Source organism: Vanessa atalanta, chromosome 29 (genome assembly GCF_905147765.1).
Source record: "Vanessa atalanta chromosome 29, ilVanAtal1.2, whole genome shotgun sequence".
Lineage (NCBI taxonomy): Eukaryota > Metazoa > Arthropoda > Insecta > Lepidoptera > Nymphalidae > Vanessa > Vanessa atalanta.
Window position 1 is genome coordinate 5,566,514 of NC_061899.1, and position 14,321 is coordinate 5,580,834.

Sequence of the window (14,321 nt, forward strand, 5' to 3'; positions counted from 1 at the left end):
AACACAAATACGTACGTTTCGTACGTTCGCGTAAAGTAGTGTGTACACCGGTTTTCATGTGTACGCCACTCCGGGGGGTTCGATTCCCGGCCGAGTCAATGTAGAAAAAGTTCATTAGTTTTCTATGTTGTCTTGGGTCTGGGTGTATGTGGTACCGTCGTTACTTCTGATTTTCCATAACACAAGTGCTTTAGCTACTCACATTGGGATCAGAGTAATGTATGTGATGTTGTGCGATATTTATATAATTTAATTTATTAATGTGTTGTAATGTTTTAAAACATTATACAAAGACATACGAATAAATCATTCTGCCAACTGACATAGGCACTTTACATACAAAACGTTATTTATATTTTAATTAGGTTGCATTCAATGTGGTTCCCATGCCAAAGTTCATAAGGTCTATAAGTATTTTTTTTAAAGTTATTTTATTCGTAATGTTAATTTTAATAAACAATAACAATATAAAATATATCAATAATACTAAATAATACAGCCGAGATGGCCCAGTGGCTAGAACGCGTGCATCTTAACCGATGATTTCGGGTTCAAACCCAGGCAGGCACCACTGAAATTTCATGTGCTTAATTTGTGTTTATAATTCATCTCGTGCTCGGCGGTGAAGGATAATCGTGAGGAAACCTGCATGTGTCTAATTTCAACGAAATTCTGCCACATGTGTATTCCGCCAACCCGCATTGGAGCAGCGTGGTGGAATATGCTCCAAACCTTCTCCTCAAAGGGAGAGGAGGCCTTTAGCCCAGCAGTGGGAAAATTTACAGGCTGCTGATGATGCTAAATACATTAAAACTATATTCAAAAAATAATTATGTAGATTCTATACAAAGGCATATAATAGTCAACTGGATGGTACATTGCTCAGATATATTCAAATATTGAAACTTTAAAAATATATAATATTCCTTCTAACAAGGTTTATGATGGTAATGGCGAAGCCAACAATGGGATAATTTTAATCTCACACCCTAAACACAGTCACACTTCAAAAACAGTCTAAACAGTTATTGTTTATAGACATTATATAAGCCGATAAAAATAAATGGTACTTAAAAAGTAGCAAATGCTGAGGGTTGAGTCAAATAAAAAAAAAAGTATGGTAAGAGAAACCGACCGAGTAAAAGAGTCACTGATATATTTAAAAGATTCCGTGCGTGCAATTGATTGAGAAACAGAAATGAATGAATGAAAAACTACAATGCAAGTGAAGTTTATTTTTTTATGGCATAGGTTAGCGAACGAGTATATGGGCCACCTGTTGGTAAGTGGTCACCAGCGCCCATAGACAACGGCGCTGTAAGTAATATTAACCATTCCTTACATCGCCAATGCGCCACCAACCTCGTGAACTAAGATGTTACGTCCCTACCCAGACAGGCTTGCAAAAATTACCACCAAGATTCATAATTAAATACCAATAAACTAGACAGTTTTAAAAATACCACATTGAACGTGACTACTGGTACATGATTAATTCTGTCAACATTGACATTCCACTAGTTGAAATAGTTATCTGTGGAGTGTGTATGTGACTTGCATTATCTTGTGCGTTGCGTTTGAGTCGATGTGTCATTAATAAACGCGCCAAAAGATTTTGTATATCTATAATTTCTATTTCATCATTGTCAATTGCTTTTTTTTTTTACTAGCCTTACGTTTGGCTTTATAAATACCGAGGTGTTTGGTATCCACTTTTTTCTTATTTATTGCGAAAGAGGCGTCACCTACAGCCTAGCCCGAAGTTTGTCTAGCCTTCGCTTTCAATCGAGTCCCGCCATCAGGTCATTGATCATTTTGTCTGGAGGACGACCTAAGCTACATTTGCAAACTAAGGGTCTCTAGCTCCATTAACTTTAGTTCATCTCGAATTATCAATAACATAAGTTCATTTTAGTTATTTAACCACAGATTACCATTATGGTTTACCAGTATGGTAACCATCGTCAAGACTTCTATCAAAATCAAAATATACTTTATTTGAGTAGGATTTTACAAGCACTTTGGAATCGTCATTTAACGAACTATTTAAAGCTACCACCGGTTTGGAATGTAGATTCTACCGAAAAGAACCGGAAAGAATATAAATATAAATATTGGACAACATCACATACATTACTCTGATCCTAATGTAAGTAGCTAAAGCACTTGTGTTATGGAAAATCAGAAGTAACGACGGTACCACATACACCTAGACCCAAGACAACATAGAAAACTAATGAACTTTTTCTACATCGACTCGGCCGGGAATCGAACCCGAGACCTCGGAGTGGCGTACCCAAGAAAACCGGTGTATACACAACTCGACCACGGAGGTCGACGCAAGAAACTCAGTACATACACTTTTTCAACATCTAAAAATACAGTTATGTTAGTTACAATATACAATTATATATGTATGTTATGTCTCCTGCCTGGAAGAATTGAAATAAAATAAAACATGAATAAGTATGTATATGTATATAAATCATAAATGGAATTAATGGAGTTAATGAGGTCCGCTAGAAAAACGCTCTTATGCATTTTCCCCCACGTGAAGTGGGGGTATGTGGGACTCACCGGTGCTAAGAACGCGTGGTGCGCCCCAGTTTACGGGAATACCCACTAAAAAGCCAGCGGTACCCACTCCGACACTTCAGGCGCAATATAAATTGTACGGTATCATGCAAGTATGTACGAACTTCGCCCAAAACAAGTGTAATTCTCGGCAACATCTCTAGACATTAAAGCGCAACGTGTTTGGAGTTATTGAATGTACGATTGATCTTATGAATACAAGACACGCGTCACGTGCGCTATCGTATCGTATTGACACACGCCTGCGTCTCGTTATATCAAATCAAATATATCAATGCTTTACAAGTAGGCTAGTAGGTAGTACGAGTTGCTTGGGCTCTGTGCAAGCCGGTCTGGGTAGATCAAACAATCCGCCAAGCAACTGGTTGTCCAGATTCTTTTTGCCCCGACCTTGGGGTTTAAACTAAGAATATCGAGATCCAATGTGGCAGTCAGTATGATGTACAGCCTTACCGACATTATACTCATAGCGATTTTGTATTTAACGGTCCAAAAGCATGGATTGTTCAGTTTCCATATAATACTTAGAACAATAGTTACGATTTAGGGCAGCTTTCAGCCGATTGGTGCTCCAGCGAGCGAATTGTGAGGTTCTCAAGCTCAATTGGACACTACATACTCCAAGATTTAGTAGAAGATCTCTGAATTCGTCCAGAAATTCGACGCCGGTTTTTTTTTTTCTTTTACATAATCATCATCCGAATCTATTTATTAATAGATATAGCAAAACCAAAACTATTTAGTAAATTTTTCGCCTGTGTTAACATTTTTTTTTTTAAATTACGAATGTTTATGGTCGTATAACGACCACTCGGCGAATACTAATTTAAAATAAAGTATGATTAAAAACTTTCTCCGTGTACATAAATTAACATTTTCATTATGAATTTATTGCAAGTATTTTTTCTATATTATGTTTAATTTTTTAAAAGGTCATATGATTTTTTTAACTTATTTTATATTAATTTAAGTATGACGACACGTACGGTTTCAGAGTATAAAATCTACATATTAAAGAAAACAAAATGGCCAGTTATATTTTTTTACAAAAGCAAGCTTGAGTAATTTTTTTTTAAATATTAGGCTGAATAATTATTTGTCTTTGCCTCAAATTTCGTATTCTTACTGTAATCGGCCCCAATCTCAGGTGATATCACACGAGAACAAACAAAGATGTTTACAGTCCCTGTTACATTGTCTCACTTATTAAAACAAGAAAAGCGCACACTATTACTGTTCTATAAAGTAACAATCTCCAACCCCCTGTATACGAATTATCCCTCTATATAAGACACAGTTATTTAACCGAGAGAAATGATACAGGGAGAGTATTCAACAACAATTTTCCCTGTTCCGTTTCCTCGTTACAGAGTTATGCGCGCAACGAGCAAACTGATAAGCGGGAACAATGTTAAAACTCCGCTCAAATAGTCCTTATTGCTATTGAAATAAAGTTCATAAAATATTCGCTACACAAAGGAAAACTATTTCTATAACTGCAATGAAATATCGTTCTTATTGTTAGATATATTAGGTCGACAATGGGTATCCTATTGGAAGTATTTAAATAATTAAAGTTACAAAATTTTATAAATATTATAAACTACCTGTAAACCTGGGTACGTTCTGGTAAAGTATACAAAACTAAATGCCCATTAGGATATAACGCGACGTCCGACAATGAGGTGAGAGTCCTTTGACGACCTCCGTGGTCGAGTAGTCTGAGTTTTCATGGGTACGCGACTCCGAGTCGATGTAGAAAAAGTTAATTAGTTCTCTATGTTGTCTTGGGTCTGGGTGTTTGTGGTACCGTCGTTACTTCTGATTTTCCATAACACAAGTGCTTTAGCTACTTACATTGGGATCAGAGTAATGTATGTGATGTTGTCTAATATGTATAAAAAAAAATAGTCTATAACAACTCATCTATAGAAGAAGGAATAAACTTAAAGCTTATATAGTCCACTACTAACAGTTCTTAACTACTTATATCTACTTCAAAATGATATCTCCCAAGTTAACAAACAACTTACGGACATTTAAAACGTCATTTTTCGTGTATACATAATGAATATCATAGATTATTTAATATGTCGACCAATGTGAGTCAATACAATGACAAATTATATTAGGACAAAACGGTGGTGACCTAAGGCTCTCTTGACATTCATCGTTACAACTCCTCCAAATTCAGAGTCTCTCACTAAACTTTTAAACTATGTAGCAAAAAATGTTAAAATCGAAAGTCTTTTTCAGTTTTTACTGTTGTATTTTTTCATTTTTTAAGGCTCCGTAGCCAAATGGCAAAAACGGAACCCTTATAGATTCGTCATGTCTGCCTGTCTGTCTGTTCGCCGTATGTCACGGCCACTTTTTTCCGAAACTATAAGAACTATACTGTTGGAACTTGGTAATTTTCACACAAATATAGAAAATAAAAATAATAAATAAATATAAAAATAAAAAATAAACTAATTTTGGGCGTTCCCCATACTTAGAACTGAAACTCAAGAAATATTTTTTTTATCAAATCCCTATATAAATAATATATGTATATAAATAAATAATAATACGTATTTATTGTGTATCTTATGTTAGACTCAAAAAGTAAATAAATAAATTTGTCTACGCTCCTCTGGTGATTGTAATGTGTTACTTATCTAATTCTAAATGTAATCCGTCCGAAGTCAGAGTATTTCACAAGTATGTATAGGTCTAGACAGTCGTCCGTATTTAATTTAGGGTTTTGCGGATGATTGAAGGGTCGTCGACTCCTGCAATCAATAGTTTGATAGGGGTGACTTTAAAAGGGTTTGTATGTCTATTTATACTGATAGAAAGGTCTATAGTTTAAATTAAATTAATTATTTAATAGAAACACTTAGTCATTATTACATCAACTTATGAATTATATTTATATTATATGTGATCTGTTACAAAAACCCGCCATTTTTAATGTAAACGTTTGTTGACAAGCCCGCCAAAACTATCACCTATCATTTTTACACAGATAATGTAATCTTAAGTTGGGTCGACAATTAACAAAATTAACGATCGAAAAATAAAGTAATTAATATTATAAATTATTATCATTATACTATATGCTTTGTATTTCCATCTTGACGAATGAAGCGTTAGGTTCTGGAATAGTCTAACTGACACATAATTGATCACTGATTGTCACTTGCTGTTCTCTTTATTTTTTTATTGCTAATACTCAATCTCATCGAAAATCTGCTGACAAACAGCTTAGAAAACGGTAATGGACTGTTATGTTTTTATTTATTTATATATTTATTATATATTTTATTTATTTATACATAAATATTATAACTTAGAAAAGGCGCAAAATAATAACCGACCAGATGGTGTGTTTTATGTTAATAATATTAGGAGTTGATTATCAAAATTACTTGATTATTCTGGCAGCTCTCGACGACGACAAATTCAAATGCTGAAACGAGGCGATGAGTTAAATTTAAAAAAATATATATAGACAAAATTAAAATCTCAAATAAAATTAATAATTTATATTATATGGAACAATTACTTTTATACTTTATTGTACACAACACAGAGAAAATAAATAAATACAACGTGGATCCAGCCTAAATAAAAGACGCGTACAATTTTGGCGACCTAATCGCTACATAGCGATCTCTTCCAGGCAACCAACGGTGTAGGTTAGGATAGGTCATAGAATATAAGCAAGACAATAATCTTTTAGACATAATAGCTATCCTATAAAGATTTAATGAAGTTCCTTTCTTAGTGGACTTTAGCATTTGTGCCAGACCAATGTTCCTTTTCATGTAAAATTTGTATTTTGAATTCTGAAATACTCAAATTATATCTTCGCGGTCTTCAATGTTTAGTATAACTAAAAGAGTCGTTTACAAAATCAATACTATATGCTAATTTCATTTGCAAGGCTATAAGGCAGCGTGGCCGAGCGGTCTAAGGCGCTGGTTTTAGGCACCAGTCCGAAAGGGCGTGGGTTCGAATCCCACCGCTGTCAAACTCTCTTTTGTTTTATTTTTCTTTATATATATTCATTATACATTTTTCATCTAATACATATACCCATTTATATTAGAAATACACCAAATAAAAAAAAATGTTTTTTATTTTTTTTTGTTTTACTAAATTATATCGTAAAAATAAGACGTCAGGTTTTAGTTAAGTACTTGTGTGTAGTTATTGTGAATACATAAGTATTATTTACGTTGATGATTAAAAATAGCTACTTTACGAATCATGAACACGTGGAATGGTGTCAGGAATGCTAGTTGCATTTCGATTAAGTTCAATAAGATATAATATATAAACTAGTAGGCCGTTCTGACTTCGTCCGGGAATTTTAAATTAATTACTCCCCGATCGCAGCGCCACCTTCCGACTCCAATCTTAACCACTCACATAAATAAACACAAAAAATACACCGAATTCGGTCCAATCGTTTCAAATATTACATAAATATATAATTGTATTGTATTTTGAATGTTGGAAAAGAGTAACTACTCAGTTCCTTGCCGGTTCTTCTCGATAGAATCTATGTTCCGAACCGTTAATAGCTTCACTTAATATAGTTTTGTAAAATAACAAAAGCCTAATTGAATAAAGTATATTTTGATTTTGAAAAGTTCAAATCAAATCAAAATAATTTAACTCTCAAACTTCTATAAGCATTCACAATTATGATTTTTTTAGTAAATTCTAGCCTTTCCAAGCATTCATAAGACCGCCATTTCATAAGTTTTGTTTAGAATATGATAAAAGAAAACTAACATCTAACTAAGTCAAGATTACTTGCTCTAGTTATGAATTACTATGTATATATAAAATTAATGCCCTAATTTTAAGATATAGTATATAGAGTATATAATTAATGTAATATATAAAAGTTGAAGCATATTTTGGGTAACATTTTTGTATGGTATAGTCTGTGATGTCTGCTTAAAATTTGACGTTTTCAATTTTTTATTTCCTAGCATAATATTTATAATGATAGTAAAATGTACAATATTAACGGCTAAGGTAACGTACAATTTTGTTGGAATAATACACTTAAAATATATTTAACAAATAAGCTTGCCATTGTTTACGAAAGTAGATTCTACAAAGAGAAATTCAAAAAAATATTTACAGGTAATTAAAATATTATATCATGCAAGAAATTAACAAATACTAATTCATGTCTTTTAATCATCTCCTACAGATCTACTATGTAACGGAGTTAAAATCTTGGAAATGAAAACATGACGTTTCGTTTTCTTCGCCAGTTGAGTTTAGAAAAATGTACTACAATAAAAAAAAAAACATTTTTACTAGTAAGCTCTGAACTAAACTAACCAGGCAACATGTGCCTATCAAACAATATGAAAAAAAAAACATATGTCATTTTATTTAAGAAAATGTTTAACGTATGACGTAACTAATGTGACAGAATCATAGCTATCTTAAACAGAATTATTATCTTATTAGTTTAATTATTTTATCACACAATACATAGACTCAATTATTACTATTTTATTAATGAGTAATTTACTTTAAACGAAGACGCCGGCGTAAATATTTACGGACGGAAGCTTTGTACTCGCTTATTGATTAACAATGTACCACCGAATCGGAAAAACATTTTTTTTTTCTAGAAATTGGCAAAGGCATCCACGTTATATCCATCGAAAACTTTTATGACACTATAAATTACATTATTGCTATAATTCTGACCACCTAAAATACAGAACAATTTAAACTTTATTGATTAGCTTTAAACCACAATCGAGGAAATCAAAAATCAGTTCAATAATTTGATGCTTAAACAAACATACAATTTAATTTTATAATACAAGACAGATAATAAAGTTCATAAGTTTAATTGGCTGTATAAACACGAGTATCGTACTCATTCTTGTATCGTTGTGGTTGATGTCTCATGATAATATTATGTTTAATATTTTAATTCAAAGCGACGTTATTCTGACATGGCATGTGGTATCGTTTGCATGTGGCGTGGTGTGTGCCGCTGTGGTAACAACTGTATTTTATATTAAATACCTATTATTTAAAAAAATAACTTCCTTATAAGGCTTACCAGCCGTTCTTACCCCCCAAGGCGCATCAATAGATGTTTTTATATAAAATAGGAAGACGCAAAGGCAAAAAGACCATCTGATAGTATCACCATTGCTTAAAAACATTGGTGCATTTCTTTTTTAACCATTCCATACATCGCCATGGGGCACCAAATTTTGAGAACTAAGATATGTCTCTTGGGTTACTCACCCTTCAAACCGGAGTTCATCAATACAAGGCATTGCTCTTTGGCGGTAGAATTTTGTGGTACCTACTCAGACGTGCTTTTAGAAAAACCCTATATACCTGATGAAGCGCATTCAAATGATACCCAACTGGTATTTTTTAATTTAACTTGTAAGTTGTAGCCTATTCTAAATTTTAACCACAAGAGAACAAAAGACAAATAAACAACATTTGACATCGAATTGAAGCGATATCATTGGTCGAGAGCATGTATAATCTATGATATTTATTATGACTTTTCGGAAAAATGAAGCTTTGAACATCGTAGAAGCTGTTATCGGAGCTTTAAAAGTACAATTAAAGACATTATCTACGAATGTCTTGTTCACGAGAAAGATCGAGCTCCAGCAAATAAAAATAAAAAACACGGTAAATGTCCCGTTTTAAATACTTGTAGTAATAAAAATAACCACGTTAATTTAAAATCTTATATAGTTTGGTTTTGTATTATAAATGAATATATATTTATCAAGAACTGTTTAATGTAGCTTTTAACAAAATGTATGGAATACGTAGATCTAAGGATTATCTTCGTAGTTTCTTCGATAGAAATATGCGTTACGCCATTTCGGCTTTTAAAAGGTTAACTTTGTTAAAAATTTGTATAAAAATATATTTAAAAAAAAATGCAAACAAAACTATAAAATAATATAAATATTTATTAATTCAAAACAATGTCTACAATAGACGCGACAAAGGAAACACCGAAACGAAATGTTATGGCAATTACAAGGAATACTAATCGAAAAATGTGCTCATACCGATGTCTCGATTAAACTTTAAAAGGTATATTAATCGGCAAAGTTCAATTAAACTTGAGAATTAATAAAAACTAAGTTACTTTTTTGTTCAACTGTTCGACTTCTTACATGTTTATACGTAATTGCAATTATGACAGACGGCTTCCCTTTCAAGACCTTTGGCTTGCGATAAGCGAACATTGACGCGACTTCAAGGGTAATTTTATATTAGCTATGCCTCCCGAGGGTTGATATAGGGGTGATACGAGTTATACCGACACGTTGTAACTCTAAATATTACAAGGGATTTTAAATCTTAGTTGGTTCGATACAAAAAGGAATGTCTAGTTACGAATTAACGCCACCGCAGCAAAAAAAAACGCCAATATCGGTTAGGTTTTATTTTTTATTTAATAATAATTAATATTATTTTTAATATATAATCAATAAATATAACCTAACCTATATTAGAGCACTTGCAAATATTTTTTTTGCTGCGATGGAATGAATACGTAAGTGCCTTTGACTCTATGCGTTACTAAACTCTTCATCCGATAATGTTGAAACTGAAAGCAAAAAAAGATAAATCTTTGTATTTTTGTTCTTCAATATAATCGTTTCACGTAAAATCTTATTCTCCTGGCGAAACCAGGACGGATGGCTAGTTAGTATAAATTTATCTGCGTCTCTTATACCAGAAAATATATCGCTACATGGCTCCAATTTTTTTCTCTATTATTGTCCGTGCAATAAGAACATCCAATACAAAAATATGACAACTCCATTATAAAAAAATGACATACTATTTTATGCACCATAATTTTTTATAAAAATATGATAATCTTTAAATTTATATATTGTAGAACAAATATATAACAAAACAAAATGAAATTCATGCTTGTCACGTTAATAGTCTAAAATAAAAGCGAGTGAAACTGTGAAAAGCTTCTTGTATAATAATATACTAACACCTCCAAAATATGCTTAATATTCTGGTATAAGTTTTATATATGTTCATTAAGTAGTATATTAGGCATTACAAAAAATAACGTCTTCATTTATTAGTTAAATTGATAACATCTAAATGTGTTTAAATTACAATTAATGTGTCTTAAATCATAATTTTACATCATCTAGAAGTTAATCACACATTTTTGCCAACAGGCAATGTTAGAACGGGTGTATAAGTGTTTGCCGACTACATATCCTGTCTTTGAGTGTTTAAAGAGTTCTCACTGGCTTGAAAACTGCACTTACAAGGAAACTATCCCTCACTAACTTACACTCCCTTTGTTCGGGGGTGGAATGAAAATATTTTTCTAAAAGTCTGACGTTTTGTGTGTTGAGGTTGGAGATTTTCACTGAGGATTCAGTTATATAGAGAATTTGGATTCATTTGCAATTTGGTTTGATGTTATTGGTGGATAAATAAAGACAAGATGGTTCAGTGGCTAGCAATTGTAAATCTTAACCAATGATATCAGGTTCGAACCCAGAGATTACATATTTTCAAGAGCTTATGTACATAAATCATACTTGGGGGTACAGGAAAGCATGTGAGAAAACTTGCCTGCAGTTAAGCAATATATCTATATTGGAAGTAACTTCCCACCAACTTGTATTAGGAGTAGCACAGTGAAATACTTCCTATCTTCTCAAGAAGACATTTTTAGGCTATTAACTTGCTGGTATTGGAACATCTCCCTCTCCAAGCGAAGCGGCCCATTAGTCCAGCAGTGTAACTTTATACTTAAGACTTTAAGGCATTAGATACTCTTTATTTCTTTTAATTACTATACAAGATTGAAGGCAAGCCTACAAACAGCAGTTGCATATTAATTCCATTGACTATTCATTAGTATTTTATCCTTAATTTACACAGAACGAAATACCTTTAATTAAAAATTTCAGACCCATAAATTAATTTTTACGATGCTTATACAGGAACAATGAATGCATAAAGTTATGACATGAATAATTAACCAGAAACTTTTGTTTTCCCATTAAAAATAACTCTTAATCTAATTTTTTTTTTTTTATTTATATGAGACTAAAGTGCACATGTAACATACATTTTTTATCAGTTACTTAATAAAGTATTTGTCAACTCTTTTTGTATAAACAAATTAGTATTCATTAGCACCTGAAATAAATGTTACACCTTATCCCGTGGCACAGAAGTTAATGTTATATTTAGTATACCTTAATAAATAAATCAAATCAAACTGATTAGAGCATTCGTACAAACTAATGAATTTAAAAGTGAGTATATTTGCTACTCTTTCACATCCTGATGATTTTCAGGGTTACAGAAAAAGACTTACATAGCAGTAGATCTGGATAGGTGGATAGATACCACCCACTCATCAGGTATTCTACTGCCAAACAGCAATATTTATTATTATTATGTTCTGGTTTGAAAAATAAGATCACAAGGGACGTTATATCTTGGCTGCCAAGGTTAGTGGCAATGTAAGGAATGGTTAATATTTCTTACGGCTCTAAATTCTAGGATCGGCTGTGATGATTAACTATTAGGTGGTTAGCCCGTCCCACTAATGGTATGAAGTATAAAATTCTATCCAAAATCAGAACTGATGCTAATAAAAATGTTCTTATTATATTTTTATTACAAAGCAGTAAATACATAAATTATTTTTAAGGTTTTTCGTTTTTTTTTTTCCCTGTTAATCACAGGCCTCACATCAAACAGCCAGATACAAATAAAGACAAATCGTTATTTTGAATTTATCTCTTTAACAATTTTTAAATAATCTAATATAACTAAAACTAACCAAAACAATTGGAAAATTCAAAATAATTTAGTATCCATAACATCCCCGATTTAAATCTACAAGAAAAGTGTCTACTACAAAGACTTTCCACAATTTACATCTTTGTTATATAAATAGATGTAAAATACAGTTCTGCATAATATTTATACTTAGAAGGTTTCCTTTAATAAGAATAAATCTTTTAAGGGTATTATTATTAACAAGATTTATTTGTTGTCTGTGATTATTAAATTTATTTGTCACGAACAACATAATTATGTGTACTACACAAGTTAATTTCAAAGTCTTGTAATCTGATGTGAATTCATTTTTTTTTTCAGGAATTTTGACTCAAGAACTCGGAACCTACAGCATTATAAATTATCTATAAGTCCAATGAAGCAGTCTTAGCAATTACAATCAGATATTGGTAAAACAGGATTAGTTACCTGCTAAATTATAGGATAATTATATGACTAATTATTATTAAATCATGTTAATATAAATTCAAATTTTTGGATTCTAACTGAAAGATTTTGGGTAAATATTACATACATCTCACATTAAAAAATTGTGATGTAGAACAGCTTCAAACACAATGCAATGTTCTATATGTATATGCAAAAATAATTTTGTAATCAAATATAACGCAAATTACACCAAAAAAAATCTTCAGTATTTATAAATTTAACCAACAATAAAATAGTTAATCACAAGAAAAAAATAAAACATTCAAAAGTTTAAACCTACATGTCTTGATATATTTCAATGTAAGTCAATTATTGTCTATGCTGAAAGCCCAATAATTCATTGTACAACAACTTTTTTTTTAGTTAAGTGTTATTACAAATTTAAATTTTAATTAGCTTCATAATAAAAAAAAGTGTCATTTGTATTAATGTAATTCATTTTGTAGCATTCAAGTGGTATAAATTTAAGAAATACATTAAATAATTTAAATAACATTATTTTATCCATAATCTAAATAAAGTATTAAGATATACTAGTGATAAACTATTTATTATAAGGAGCTCATTAATATTTAATGTTTTTTTTTTTGTTTATAGTGATTGGACAGTTAATAATTATGTTTATGTTTGTCATTATATATTCGCTTTTTATTACTGCACTGGATAATTGACGCTAATTTGGAATGTACCTTGCGCCGCGCGAAATTATCACTTGTATCGTAAACAAAAACAATCAAATGAAAACTTTATGGAAGATGACTCATAGCATGTTGAAAGCAGATGTGCGGTTCCGACAGTTTTACGTTGTTAAAAACGTCGTAATTTAAAAAAATATCGTTCTATTACAGATTTCATTCATAATTGTTTCTATTCTAAATATAAAATTCACTTACTTTTTTTGTAGTGATCAATGCGGCAATGACAAGTGCACGGACGTCAGCGATCGCTCGATTAAAAAAAAAAGAAATAGACTGCAAAGAATCCCGTGGAACTGCACCAGCGTAATCACATCACATCACACCCACGATTAAACTTAACTTTCACGTCCATTTTGTGCGTTAATAAAATTAATAATATACATTTGTAATCACATGTTAAGACTAATAAGTCCAACTACTGAGTATTAAGTTAATTGTGTAGGATTTTAAACATAAATAAGTTCATTCTAAGCGACGTTTTATATAATGCAGACACCTTGCGTCACTCGCAATGAGCAACTTTTTAAGACTGAACTGAAGGAGAGACAGGACAGACTGACAGAATTTATTGAATTGAGATAAAACAGACAGATACATCAAATGTACACTAAAGCAACAGACGGCAGAAAGCAGAGGATGGAGTTTGAAGAGAAGCTACTGGTGTTGCTAGACTGCGACATTATATATTTACCCATAATGTGTTGTAAAATTACTCGTTAAATA

The 14,321-nt window shown here is 31.6% G+C and overlaps 1 protein-coding gene and 1 non-coding gene across 4 annotated transcripts in view; one reads left to right on the plus strand and one right to left on the minus strand.

Annotated features, from left to right (window-relative positions):
* LOC125075079 (ankyrin repeat domain-containing protein 50) overlaps positions 1-14,241 on the minus strand; it is a 57,465-nt gene extending 43,224 nt beyond the window's left edge. For all 3 annotated transcript variants that reach the window (XM_047686676.1, XM_047686677.1, XM_047686675.1), the window contains exon 1: positions 13,794-14,241. The gene's annotated coding sequence lies outside the window, so the exon portion shown is untranslated. The remainder of the gene's footprint in view (positions 1-13,793) is intronic.
* Positions 6,534-6,613, plus strand: Trnal-uag. Its single transcript has one exon. It is a non-coding gene; the product is annotated as a tRNA-Leu (tRNA).
* Positions 14,242-14,321: the final 80 nt, after the last annotated feature.